Consider the following 10,566-nt stretch of genomic DNA (forward strand, 5'->3'; position numbering starts at 1 on the left):
CAAGACATATTCACAGAGCTTGAGCTCACACAGACTGGAGGACACGGAGGTTGGTCCTACCGGTCCCAACCAGTACAGGTAAGCTATAGCGTAGAAGACCCAGGAACGGTGCGTTATAGAGTTGGAGCATCGCCCTCGGAGGCGCACCTGATGACTAACCCGCGAGAAATCTGAGGACATGGGTTATTATGGCTAGCTTCTTCTTTATGTAGGAGACATGAGGACTCCAGGAAAAGTATCGATCTGTTGTCCCGCCTGGAAAGCGGGGCGTCTTCTCGTAGGTGATTGGCTGTTCATTAATTTTCACGACGTGTGGCCTCGTTGCTTTGCGCATGAAAGCGACCTTAGAGCCTTTCCCGGAGGACACCTCCAGACTTCGTGCTCGGCGATACTTAATGTTAGTGTGGCCACTTTGTCGAGTCAGGCACGCACCTGGAGACGCGTCAGTCCTGATCACCAAATGCATATATATCGTTTGCATAGATCGACACGTGGGCAGGTTGCGGGAGGGAATGAACAAGAACCACTCTATTTAACCTGGGGCCATTCCTAAAATAAATAAGTGCGGGCTTTGTGTTGTGAAGTTCACAGCCTACAATCTGCTAAAAAAGGTTTGGTGAATTCGTTTCACAGCCGACTCAAGTCTGTCTGCAAGGCTCACAGTGTCCCGTGTAGTCCTGCCGATCTTCGCACAACTATTAAGGACGCCAGAACATTCCTGAGCAGACAGATGCCTCTGCGTTTTGTTGTGAATAGGGGGTCTTCTAAATACCAGAGCTAACACCGACGTTGTGATTTGTCTTTGAACCCTAGGGCCGAGACCAATGTTGTAATTTTGTAGGTGGAAAGATACAGAATCTTGGACTTCGAGAAAAATTGCGAAGAACTTTATGCAGATATTTACATAATATTTACAAATGGTAGATAGTTGGCAAATACCTGACACAGTTGACGTACAGCTGGTAAATGGCTCTCGGAGTTCACCAGAACGGCTGGGTCGACTGGTGGAGTATTTCTTAGGGCTAAAAATGGGCCGGTCCGGCCTTAAATGCCTTTGGCAACGCCGGCTCACCGGTTCATCTTCGGACAGGCGGGGCGGGAGGATGACGTCACCTGTGCCGCATTTCTTTTTTAACACGAAAGTGTTTTATGCCGGGGTCCACCAAGACTTCACTGACGTATTTCCGTCACGGAAATACGTCATAGAACATAATAGAAAGAAAGAAACCAGAAGAAAAAGTTCCACAAACATGCAAAATTTGGAAATCGAACCCACGACCTCTCGGTCCGCGACGATAGATCGCCGAGCGTTTAACCCATTGCGCCACAAACGCATTTGCAGAGAGCTACACAGACGCGCCTTATATATCTAACACTCCTCCGTGTACCCGCGCTCTTGCTCGGGGCGGTGCCGCCGCCTACGAGCAGAAAAAAGAAGTACTGCATTAGACAGTTTTAGCAGAGCGTTCACGGCCCGCTCCGCTCAGACCGTCCTGTCCTAACGATTCGCGCAGAGCCGCTCAGCGGAACGCAAGCGGGAACGCTAATGCGCGTGCGCACAACGCTTATATCGGCAGCGGAACGAAGAACGCTGCCCACGGTCCGCTACGAAGCTATTTGAGCGCAGCGTTAGGCTGCGTCTACTGGTTGATTTGTCGTTTTACAGCCACGCTGAGCGCGCGTGGCTGGCGTCTCTGGGAGACGCGCTTGTCAAACAAGCCAAATCAACGCAGTTCCTGCAGCCAACGGTGTGCGTGAAATGTTAGCGGAGCGGAGCGTAAGCAACGCTCTGCTAAAACTGTCTATTATGACACTAACGCGCACCGACAGTGAACGCTTCGGTGGTCTCAGCACTACGACGCCTCGATGCCAGCATTCGAAGGGACGCTGGCATCAAGAAGCGCTACCAACGCCACCTAGGTGGCGTTCACCGTACTCAGCACAGCGGAGCGTGGCCTCCGCAATTAGCTCTGAAAATGTTTCTGAAGTTGATCGCGGAGGCTGCAATTACGACGCGCTGTACGCGCTGATTTGACTCGGTGACGATTCAGTTACGTGCTTTGTCTTGCGCGTTGTATTAGTGTGTCAGTTACGTGCTTCGTCTTTCGCGTTGTGCTAGCGTGTGCAGCGTAGTGCAGCTTCCATATGCACGACGGTTGCTCATGGTCATCGACGTTGGTAGTCGTGTGGAGGAGACGTGCCACCAGGCGTCAGCGTGGGTGCATCAACGCCTAAGGGCGCTTTAGCCACAAAACACCAATAGACATTATATATCAATGTGCAATAAACATTACACTACTTCTGTGAAGACACGTTTCACTTTCGTGTTCTATACCGATTCATATATAAGAGGGATCAACCCATTTTTTTACTGTAAGGGAGTCACTTGAAGATATGTTTCAAAGCGCTAGCTTGCCCGATAGAAGGAGTGGTAAGATTGTTATTGTAGTTTTAGCTACACTGGCCTAGCCAAGCCCGTTTCGCGCGGCACATCAAGAGCCGTGCTGCGCATGCGCAAGGATCAGTGATGTCACACGGCTTGTGCACCGGCGCCACCGGTGCCGGCACCTCTCGCGCACTCCGCCGCCGGTCTGCGCATTCCAGAGCAGTGACGTCGTAGCCGTGGTAGACGCACTGGCGCCGGCGCGCGCTCGCTGTGTAGTCGCCGTCTGACAGTGCGCTGGAGCCGCTGTGCTTTTGACTGGCGTTTGCCAGTGTGGTATAGCCATGGAGAAGGAGAGCGCAAATGCTGCTCAACAGCGCAGAAGAACGGAGAAGCTTGACTCATCGGATCCCGAAGTAGTTGCCTGGAAATTAGCGGTTGAGCGTAGGAGGAATGAATACATGTGCCACATAATACGTATACCGCGTGTGTGTCATTGGAGCAGCAGTAAGCATGACAATCAAGTTAATCCTTGACAATCTAGACAACCAGGAAAGCTAAGAATAATCAGCTGAACCTTTGCTAACGCTACGTATATCCTGGCATAGCCGAGCTAAGCCACTGCAACTTTTTCTCTCCCGCCATGCATGCTGATGTGGACTATGAGCATCAGGCTGTGGCGCTTGGCGACCTTCGATCAAATCATATCATCGGTCTCAATAATATCTTCATTGAGCGACAACTTGCGTTAGCCACTCTGACGCCAGCATGAAGCAATAACTCGAAGCACCAATAGGCGAATGTTATGCTATCTTGAGGTACGCAAGTATTGTTTGCCTTTGTAAGGTGCTAAAAAAAGAAAGAATTGCAATTTGACGCACTTGTGTTAAAGAGTGGACCATCTGATGCGAACTGCGTATACGTGTCACTTAATGAGGCCTTTACTAGTGCAAATTACGTTCTTGTTATTACTGAGATCGCGTAAGTTGCATATACCAACGCATTAATACCGCACCCGGCGTATATCCTACGCGAACTATTCAATATTTCTTGTGGTTTTAAACATTTGTGACTTTAAACATGCTGTGCATGCTGTTCATTCAGGAATAAGAACATGGAGGTCCTGATAGGAATATTGAAATAAACGATACAGCACAGAACTTCCACTTTTGCAAAACAAACAACTCCACAAAGCGTTAAGTGCAGCTTGGATGACACCCAGCTTGTTTCCTCTTTCTTCAGTCCGCACTGCACTGCGCAATGCACTAAACACAGTATGCACCAAAGTCGCATATATTTGCATTTATTCGTGAAACGTTCCGCTTTCGCAGTTGTTTCAGACGGTTGGTTAGATGCAAGCATCATCATTTTGGTTTCTAATGAGGAAATTACTATCGCATCAAGTCACAAGATCCAAAGCACTGTTAAAAACACACACACACAAAAAAAAAGAGCGGGAAGGCGAGAGGGGCGACAGCGGCACCTCGTAAGAGCAAGAAGAAATTTTCTCAGTACTACGTTGCTGTGCAGAGCTCCATGAAGCCGGGCTCGTTCAGGCATGAACTAAGAGAAAATCGATCCTACCATGACGAATGAAAGTTCCGGGACACCGGGAAGACTGGGAAGGAGGGAAGTGGTTCCCCAGCACTGTTAGTGGAGTTCTTGCAACTGCCCCTTTGTGCGTCTTTAGCTGGGCCGTACATAGGACCGCTTATCGCACAGAGAGCGAACGACGTTTCGGGTCTGCTCTCTTTGGCGCGTGACAGCCATACGGCGCTGCGCACCAGGCGTGTTCTGATAGATGGTTTCCGAATGACTTCGGACTCGGAATCCGTGATCGCTCCTTCTCTAGAAATACCGTCTGCTGCTTCCTGCTTTCTGCCTTGCGCTGGAAAGATATACGCTTGTGATATTTTCGATATTCTTGACCATTTCAAGACGCGTTCTTAGATGTAGCCGTTGAGCCTTGTGAAAGAAAAAATGATTTATTTATTTATTTATTTATTTATTTATTTATTTATTTATTTATTTATTTGTTTATTTTATTTATTTATTTATTTATTTATTTATTTGATAGGAGAAAGCTCTGGTTTGCGTCAAACCTGAAACGTATGAGTACAAGGTACTCTTGATTATTGCAAACGAGCACCGCTCGATTTTGCGGTTATCCAAGGCATTACTTGGCTTTTCGTGCTGTTGCGAACATATTTCATCCGTTGCAGCGCAATTGGCTTCCCTTCCATTTACGCATAATTCATCCAAAAACTACAATCGCCCTTTTTGCGATTTGCTGCAGACGCCTGTCACCACGTAGTGAGGCCATCGCACAAGGACGGAGGGCTGTTGAACACGTACAGTGTTTTCTACTTTGCTTTGGTACTCTCTTGGTGCCTTGCTTTCCGCGCCTGTGTGATACTATGCTAGTTTGTGCTCTTCGACTCTCTTCACTGTTTATAAGCGCATGTTTTTACTTTCGGTAGTAACGAGTAGCAGTTGGTACCAATTAACCTATAGAAGCCAGCTTTTCATTGAAATTGATATATATAAAAATGTGTTAAAAAGGAAAAGAAAGGTGCCCAGGCAACATCATAATGAAAACATTGTGTATGGTCATAGATTGTAAAAATGACTCGCATTTCTTCAAAAAATGAAGCATTGTGCTCGGTGTGAATGTAAGTTGGAAGAAAGATTGTGAACCCTGTTCTAGCAGTCTACGGTTGTGCAAGGTGTTCAGAGTGGCGACGAGTGGTTTTCTCTATACGTAGAATCAGCGACAGTCACAACTAAAGCGCTCGAATCCCTTCCGCCACGCACTCCAAAACGCCGTTCTCAGTCAAGCAAATGCATAATACGTACGCTTGCCAGCGCGCGCTCCTTCCTGGCAGGTCCTGGCTAGACACCTTGACAGACATGACGCTATTGGGATGTGGCTAATATATGTGCAGTACACAACCGGTCCGCACCGCGTAGCACGGCCAGACTGCAGCCCATGAGTTCGAGTGCGCCCTCGAGCGCCGTTGTTGTCGTTGTCGTTGTTGTTGTTGTTGTTGTAGCCTATCACGCATGTGGCTCCTACCCACGGTGGGGGATTGGCCAAGGAACGTCGTCGTGCACATACCAAAGTCTTCTTTCGGGGGTTTTACTTCCAAAACCAGTTCTGATTATGAGGCACGCCGTAGGGGAGGGCTCCGGATTAATTTTGACCACCTGGGGTTCTTTAACGTGCACTACAACGCAAGCACACGGGCATTTTTTGCATTTCGCCTCCATCGAAATGCGGCCGCCGCGGCCGGGATTCGATCCCGCGACCTCAAGTCACTAAAGTTGCATGTAGCTGCGTCTGCGACATAACGTAAGTACCGCGGCTGCGGCGGGGTGCCTTTACGAGCCCGCTTGCTGAGCTCACTGCTGCTCGCTGAAGACAACTATGACGTGGCTCCAGGCGCGTGGCGAGCCTGTCCAACCGCCAACATCCGACCGGAACAGGTCGTCTACTTCCCGAGTTGCACACATTCGATGTGCGTCGCCATTAAGGTCGAAGTTCGTTGGGAGTCCACCAAAAGGACGATGTTTCATTCGACCCTTGGAATTTGGGTGATTGCCGTACAGATAAGTGTGAAAGGAAATAACTTACTGGCCACTGGGTGCGAGAAAGCTGCGCATAGCTATCATCTAGTACACGGTAGCACAGGAAAGGAATGAGACACCGTGAATTCAACCGCAATTTGAGGGATAGCCTCCGAGTTTGGCGCGTCGTAGGGTGCCAAAATGAGAAGGAGTGGCGTCTCCGTGAACATCCAAAATCAAATTTGAACTGCGCGCCAAGTGTGACATTCAGCAGACAGAGCGTTGTAGGCCATGGCCCGCTCCGCCGTAGCCTTCGCAGTGAAAGGTGCCGAAGAAGGAGCGAGAGCACTGCGAAGCGAATCAAATGCGATCCGTGATTGCCAATAACTCAGCTTGTGCTGAGCGCACTGAAGTACTTTTCATGGCAACGTATTTCTGAAATAGTCTATTTTAACTTCAAATGCATTTCATGACTTCGATAAAGAGTGGTTCAGGGTCCATTTAAAGAACACTTGAAAGACGCATTGAATAGATGAAAGCGCGTTGATTTGCTGTAGTAACGGCTCAGAAGTATGAAAGAAATCGGAGCAGTAATTTTTCACTTCTCTTTCATAACACAAGTAGAAGGTCCATTGAACCCTTGGTTAAAAAAACGAATCATAAGTTATCTTGGTAGCACCAACTATTGCTAGACGAGTGAGAACAGAAGGCTCTAAGATTGCGCAACCGCAGTTGTCGTGCCCCTCTATCAGCGCTAATGATAGAGGGACACGCTGAACGAGTGAAGGACAATCAGATCGCTCGGCGAAAGAGGTTGCCGAAGCATTGGCGACACTATTAATCACGAACAGCTGTCCATGTTTTCGACTGATATATGTTCCCAGTGTTCTTTCGCGGCACCAGTGTTTGTTAGGTTGACTGATTGTTAACACATTCTACATTCACTCTGTGCTTATTTTCACCGGTTCTTTTTTGACACCTTTTGCTTGTGTCTGAAGGTGCTTCGAACTGATTCAATGTCTGTTGAAATCCAGGTGCCCATTTTTCTTCCTTTCTTTGTCTGCTGTACTTTCAGAGAACTCCCCCATTCTTCGGTAACTATGATTTATTTTGACAAGGGCATGCCATTCTTCCCGAGATCCTTCTACTTCGCCGTATCAGTCGCCCACTCTTTCATTTATTTAAATTACTGTGAGCGTTTTTAAATCGGCGAGATATACAGGGAACTACTAAGCGTGGCGAGAAATTTTTAGTATGAACTGCGGTACGCGCATGGAGCGCTCAACTATAGCCAGAGCTGCCCACACACACACCCCTTCTAACCGCAGCCGGTCGCTGCGCTTCCACGCTAAAAACGTGGGCTTATATTTTCATTCTCATGACGTTGTAGCTGCGCTACTAGTTAATTCTCGACGCATGGGTGCTTCCATTGGCTTTTCCAAGCGAAGCTTGTTATAACGCACACATTTGGTGGCGTCCGTGTGGGCAAAAAACTATCATCGTCAGCATTGGCTCGAGCGTCGTCGTCTTCTTCCGCAGCTGGCTCGTTGGCGCCCCTCGGGTTGCCCTCGTGCTCGGCACGAGCTCGTGCCACTGCTCCCCCCATTCGTCGTCGTCGTCTTCTTGCACAGCTGGCTGCATTGCCGCTCATCATTCCAACGTAGAATTTCACTTCTCTTCTGTCGTCGTAATGGAGAGGCCGTGTTTACGTGGGTATCAGCCATTGCTTAAGGGGGTATGCACCATTCATTTAACTTTGATGCAATTTAATTTCGAAGAATCGCAAGCGGCAATGGCAGGCGAATGCTGCTAACCACGCCGCCGAGACATCGAAGGTAAGTGACAACGGCGGACTGCGGGCATACCGTCAGTGACGTCGTTCTCTCCGTCGCAGCCGTAGCATCATAGTTTAATGCACCCAGGACAAGCTTCGCTTACCCCCCTTTTCTGGTAGGGGAAGGGTTGGTTAGTTTTTTTCTTGGGTAATACGAGGCTTCCCCATTCCCTCGCCTCAGATTGAGACCCGTTTCGACGCACCGCTGCGAGACACTGTGCTCCTTTTCAGTGATAGGCCAATGGAGTTGCGACTCGGGAGTGTCGACGTGGAGCAATATACAGCGTCGGCAGTGCTCAGCTCTGTGCTATGTCACACGAGAAAAGGGACTCTCTTTATCTTTTCTTCCTCGCTTCATACTGTTCATTTCTTTTTTCTTTATTTTTCTCCTAGTGTGTGGGAAGTGAGAGCCCCCTTTTTTTCCGAGATATTTACGAGGACGCAGCGTCTTGACTTTCTTTTGAGGCTTCCTCCTGTTTGCTGCTGTACACCCTCTTTGACAGCACGACAGAGGCATACACAGGGGAGAGTGCATACACATAGCTGCCTGTGTGTACGTATTGTTCTTTGCGGTTGTGCGTCCCTCCATGTTCAAAACGGTGCACAAAACAGCACCGACTTTGGCCACCAACAAGTTCATTTGAATCTTGCTTTCTGCTTCTTTCTCAGAAGTACGTGTGGAGCGAACGTAAAATTTATGGCCATGCATTGAGTTCAATCTGGTGTACGCTGACGATGTTAAACCGTAGAACAAAGAAAATGGAAGAAAAAAAGTTTCTCAATTCTTGTGGGTGCACTTCGGTTCCTGATTAAAGCAGCGCAGAGAGCATATGTGAATGACGGAGGGTGGGTGCGGATAGGGAACGCGGGGCGATGACAGAAAACCGTTGCAGCCGTCGACCGTAAATCAAGTGTGGGTATAGATACTAGCACAGCCGGCGCGGCATTGAAGTACGACATGCTCCGGTCCTACACGCGCATATATAACGGACAAGCCCGAGGTGATTTCAGAGCCCCTCGGTACTCTGCTTGTGCCCTGTTTAAAGGAGAACACTATTTCATCACTCTTTATTAAGCATATCGTCATGGTCAATTTCATCAAACATATCGACACCGTCGCGAAACTGTGGCTCCGTGAACAGGTGGTGTTAACAATGGTACACTTCATACGTTTCGTACATCTCATCATTTTGTGAACACCCGACTTCTAACTTCCCAGTTTTACAATGTCATCACTTAATCTAATCATATAGCCCCCATGAATACGTGAATCTCTCCCTCGCTGTCATGGCCGGGAAGAAAAGGGAAAGTTTGAAAGTAGACGAGAGGGAAGGGCTTTGCGTATATATACAGGGTGTTTTTCTTTTTTAGCTGCAGCAAATTTTTAAAATTATAAAAATGTAAATCATCATCGCGTTATGTTTACCATTCGCGTGTACGGAATGGCGGCCTCTAGATACAAAGCAATTTCCGCACTTACGTGCGTAATTAGCGGAGTTACGCTAATTAACTTTCTAATTATCAACAATAAGTGGCTACAGCAAATGAATACTTTGGGGCCCGTCCTCGACGCTATCTATCCCAGTCATCAAATTTTGAATAGCGGAGTATCAGTCTGTAGCGTCATATCAGTCTGTAGCGTCGACTGCGAACGCCGCAGATATCAAAGAGCTATCGCAAGCTGCTCGTGGGGCCGGACCGGCGGTGATGTCTGAGACGTGACGAAAGGCGTAGGGGGGGACGGCGACATCGACGACACAGATTCTCTTTTTGCGGCCAGTTTCGGTTTCAAGCAGCCTGCCAAGGGGAAGTAATTGTTCGCGTAGCTCCCACATAAACTCCGCTATTCAAAATTTGATGACTGGGATAGATAGCGTCGAGGACGGGTGCCAAAGTACTCATTTGCTGTAGCCACCACCTATTGTTGATAATTAGAAAGTTAATTAGCGTAACTTCGCTAATTACGCACGTAAGTGTGGGAATTGCTGTGTACCTAGAGGCCCCCAATCCGTACACTCGAATGGTGAATATAACGTGACCAAGATTTATATTTTTACAATTTTGAAAATTTGGTGCAGCTAAAAAAAAAAACACCCTGTATAATCAAACTAAAATCGTGGACGACAGAGCATGAACGCGTGTACCGTGGCGAAAGAGAAAAATGTACGGTTGATGCATCAAGAAAGGCTTCGAGAAAATACGTGGATTGAAACGTATTCGGCATCGCACACACTTAAGGGACGAGGAAAAGAGCAGGTATTTCTTGTTGCCAACTTTATTGAGCTCCTGGTATGTTTCTTGAGATGGATCAGCATTGTGACCACTTGTGACTGACTGAACGACCAACGCTTCTGCATGTGTGCCTAAATACTGTGAACCTTCTTTCTCTCCTTATTCTAACCTTTGAGTCCCCTTTTCCACTTCCCCGGGTCCAGTGTAGCCAACCGGGCTATGCCTAGTCAAGGTCCCTGCCTTTCCTTATCACTTCTATTTCTCTAATTTGTTGACGCTAGATTCGCCTAGCGATAAAGATCATGGCAAGACTGCCTTCACATTTGACATGTGTCCACCTGCTACTATGTGTCCACCTGATACTATGTGTCCACGTGAATGTGTCCACGTGAATGTGTCCACGGGACATGTGTCCACGGGACATGTGTCCACGGGACATGTGTCCACGCTCTCTCTCTGTTAGCCACTTAACGTTGATGAGCCGCGATTCATCCATAACCTCATTGACATTTCCAGCTCACGTAGTTGGTACCTCAAGGCCATTTTCTTC

The sequence above is a fragment of the Dermacentor silvarum genome, chromosome 6 (genome assembly GCF_013339745.2).
Source record: "Dermacentor silvarum isolate Dsil-2018 chromosome 6, BIME_Dsil_1.4, whole genome shotgun sequence".
Classification (NCBI taxonomy): Eukaryota; Metazoa; Arthropoda; class Arachnida; order Ixodida; family Ixodidae; genus Dermacentor; species Dermacentor silvarum.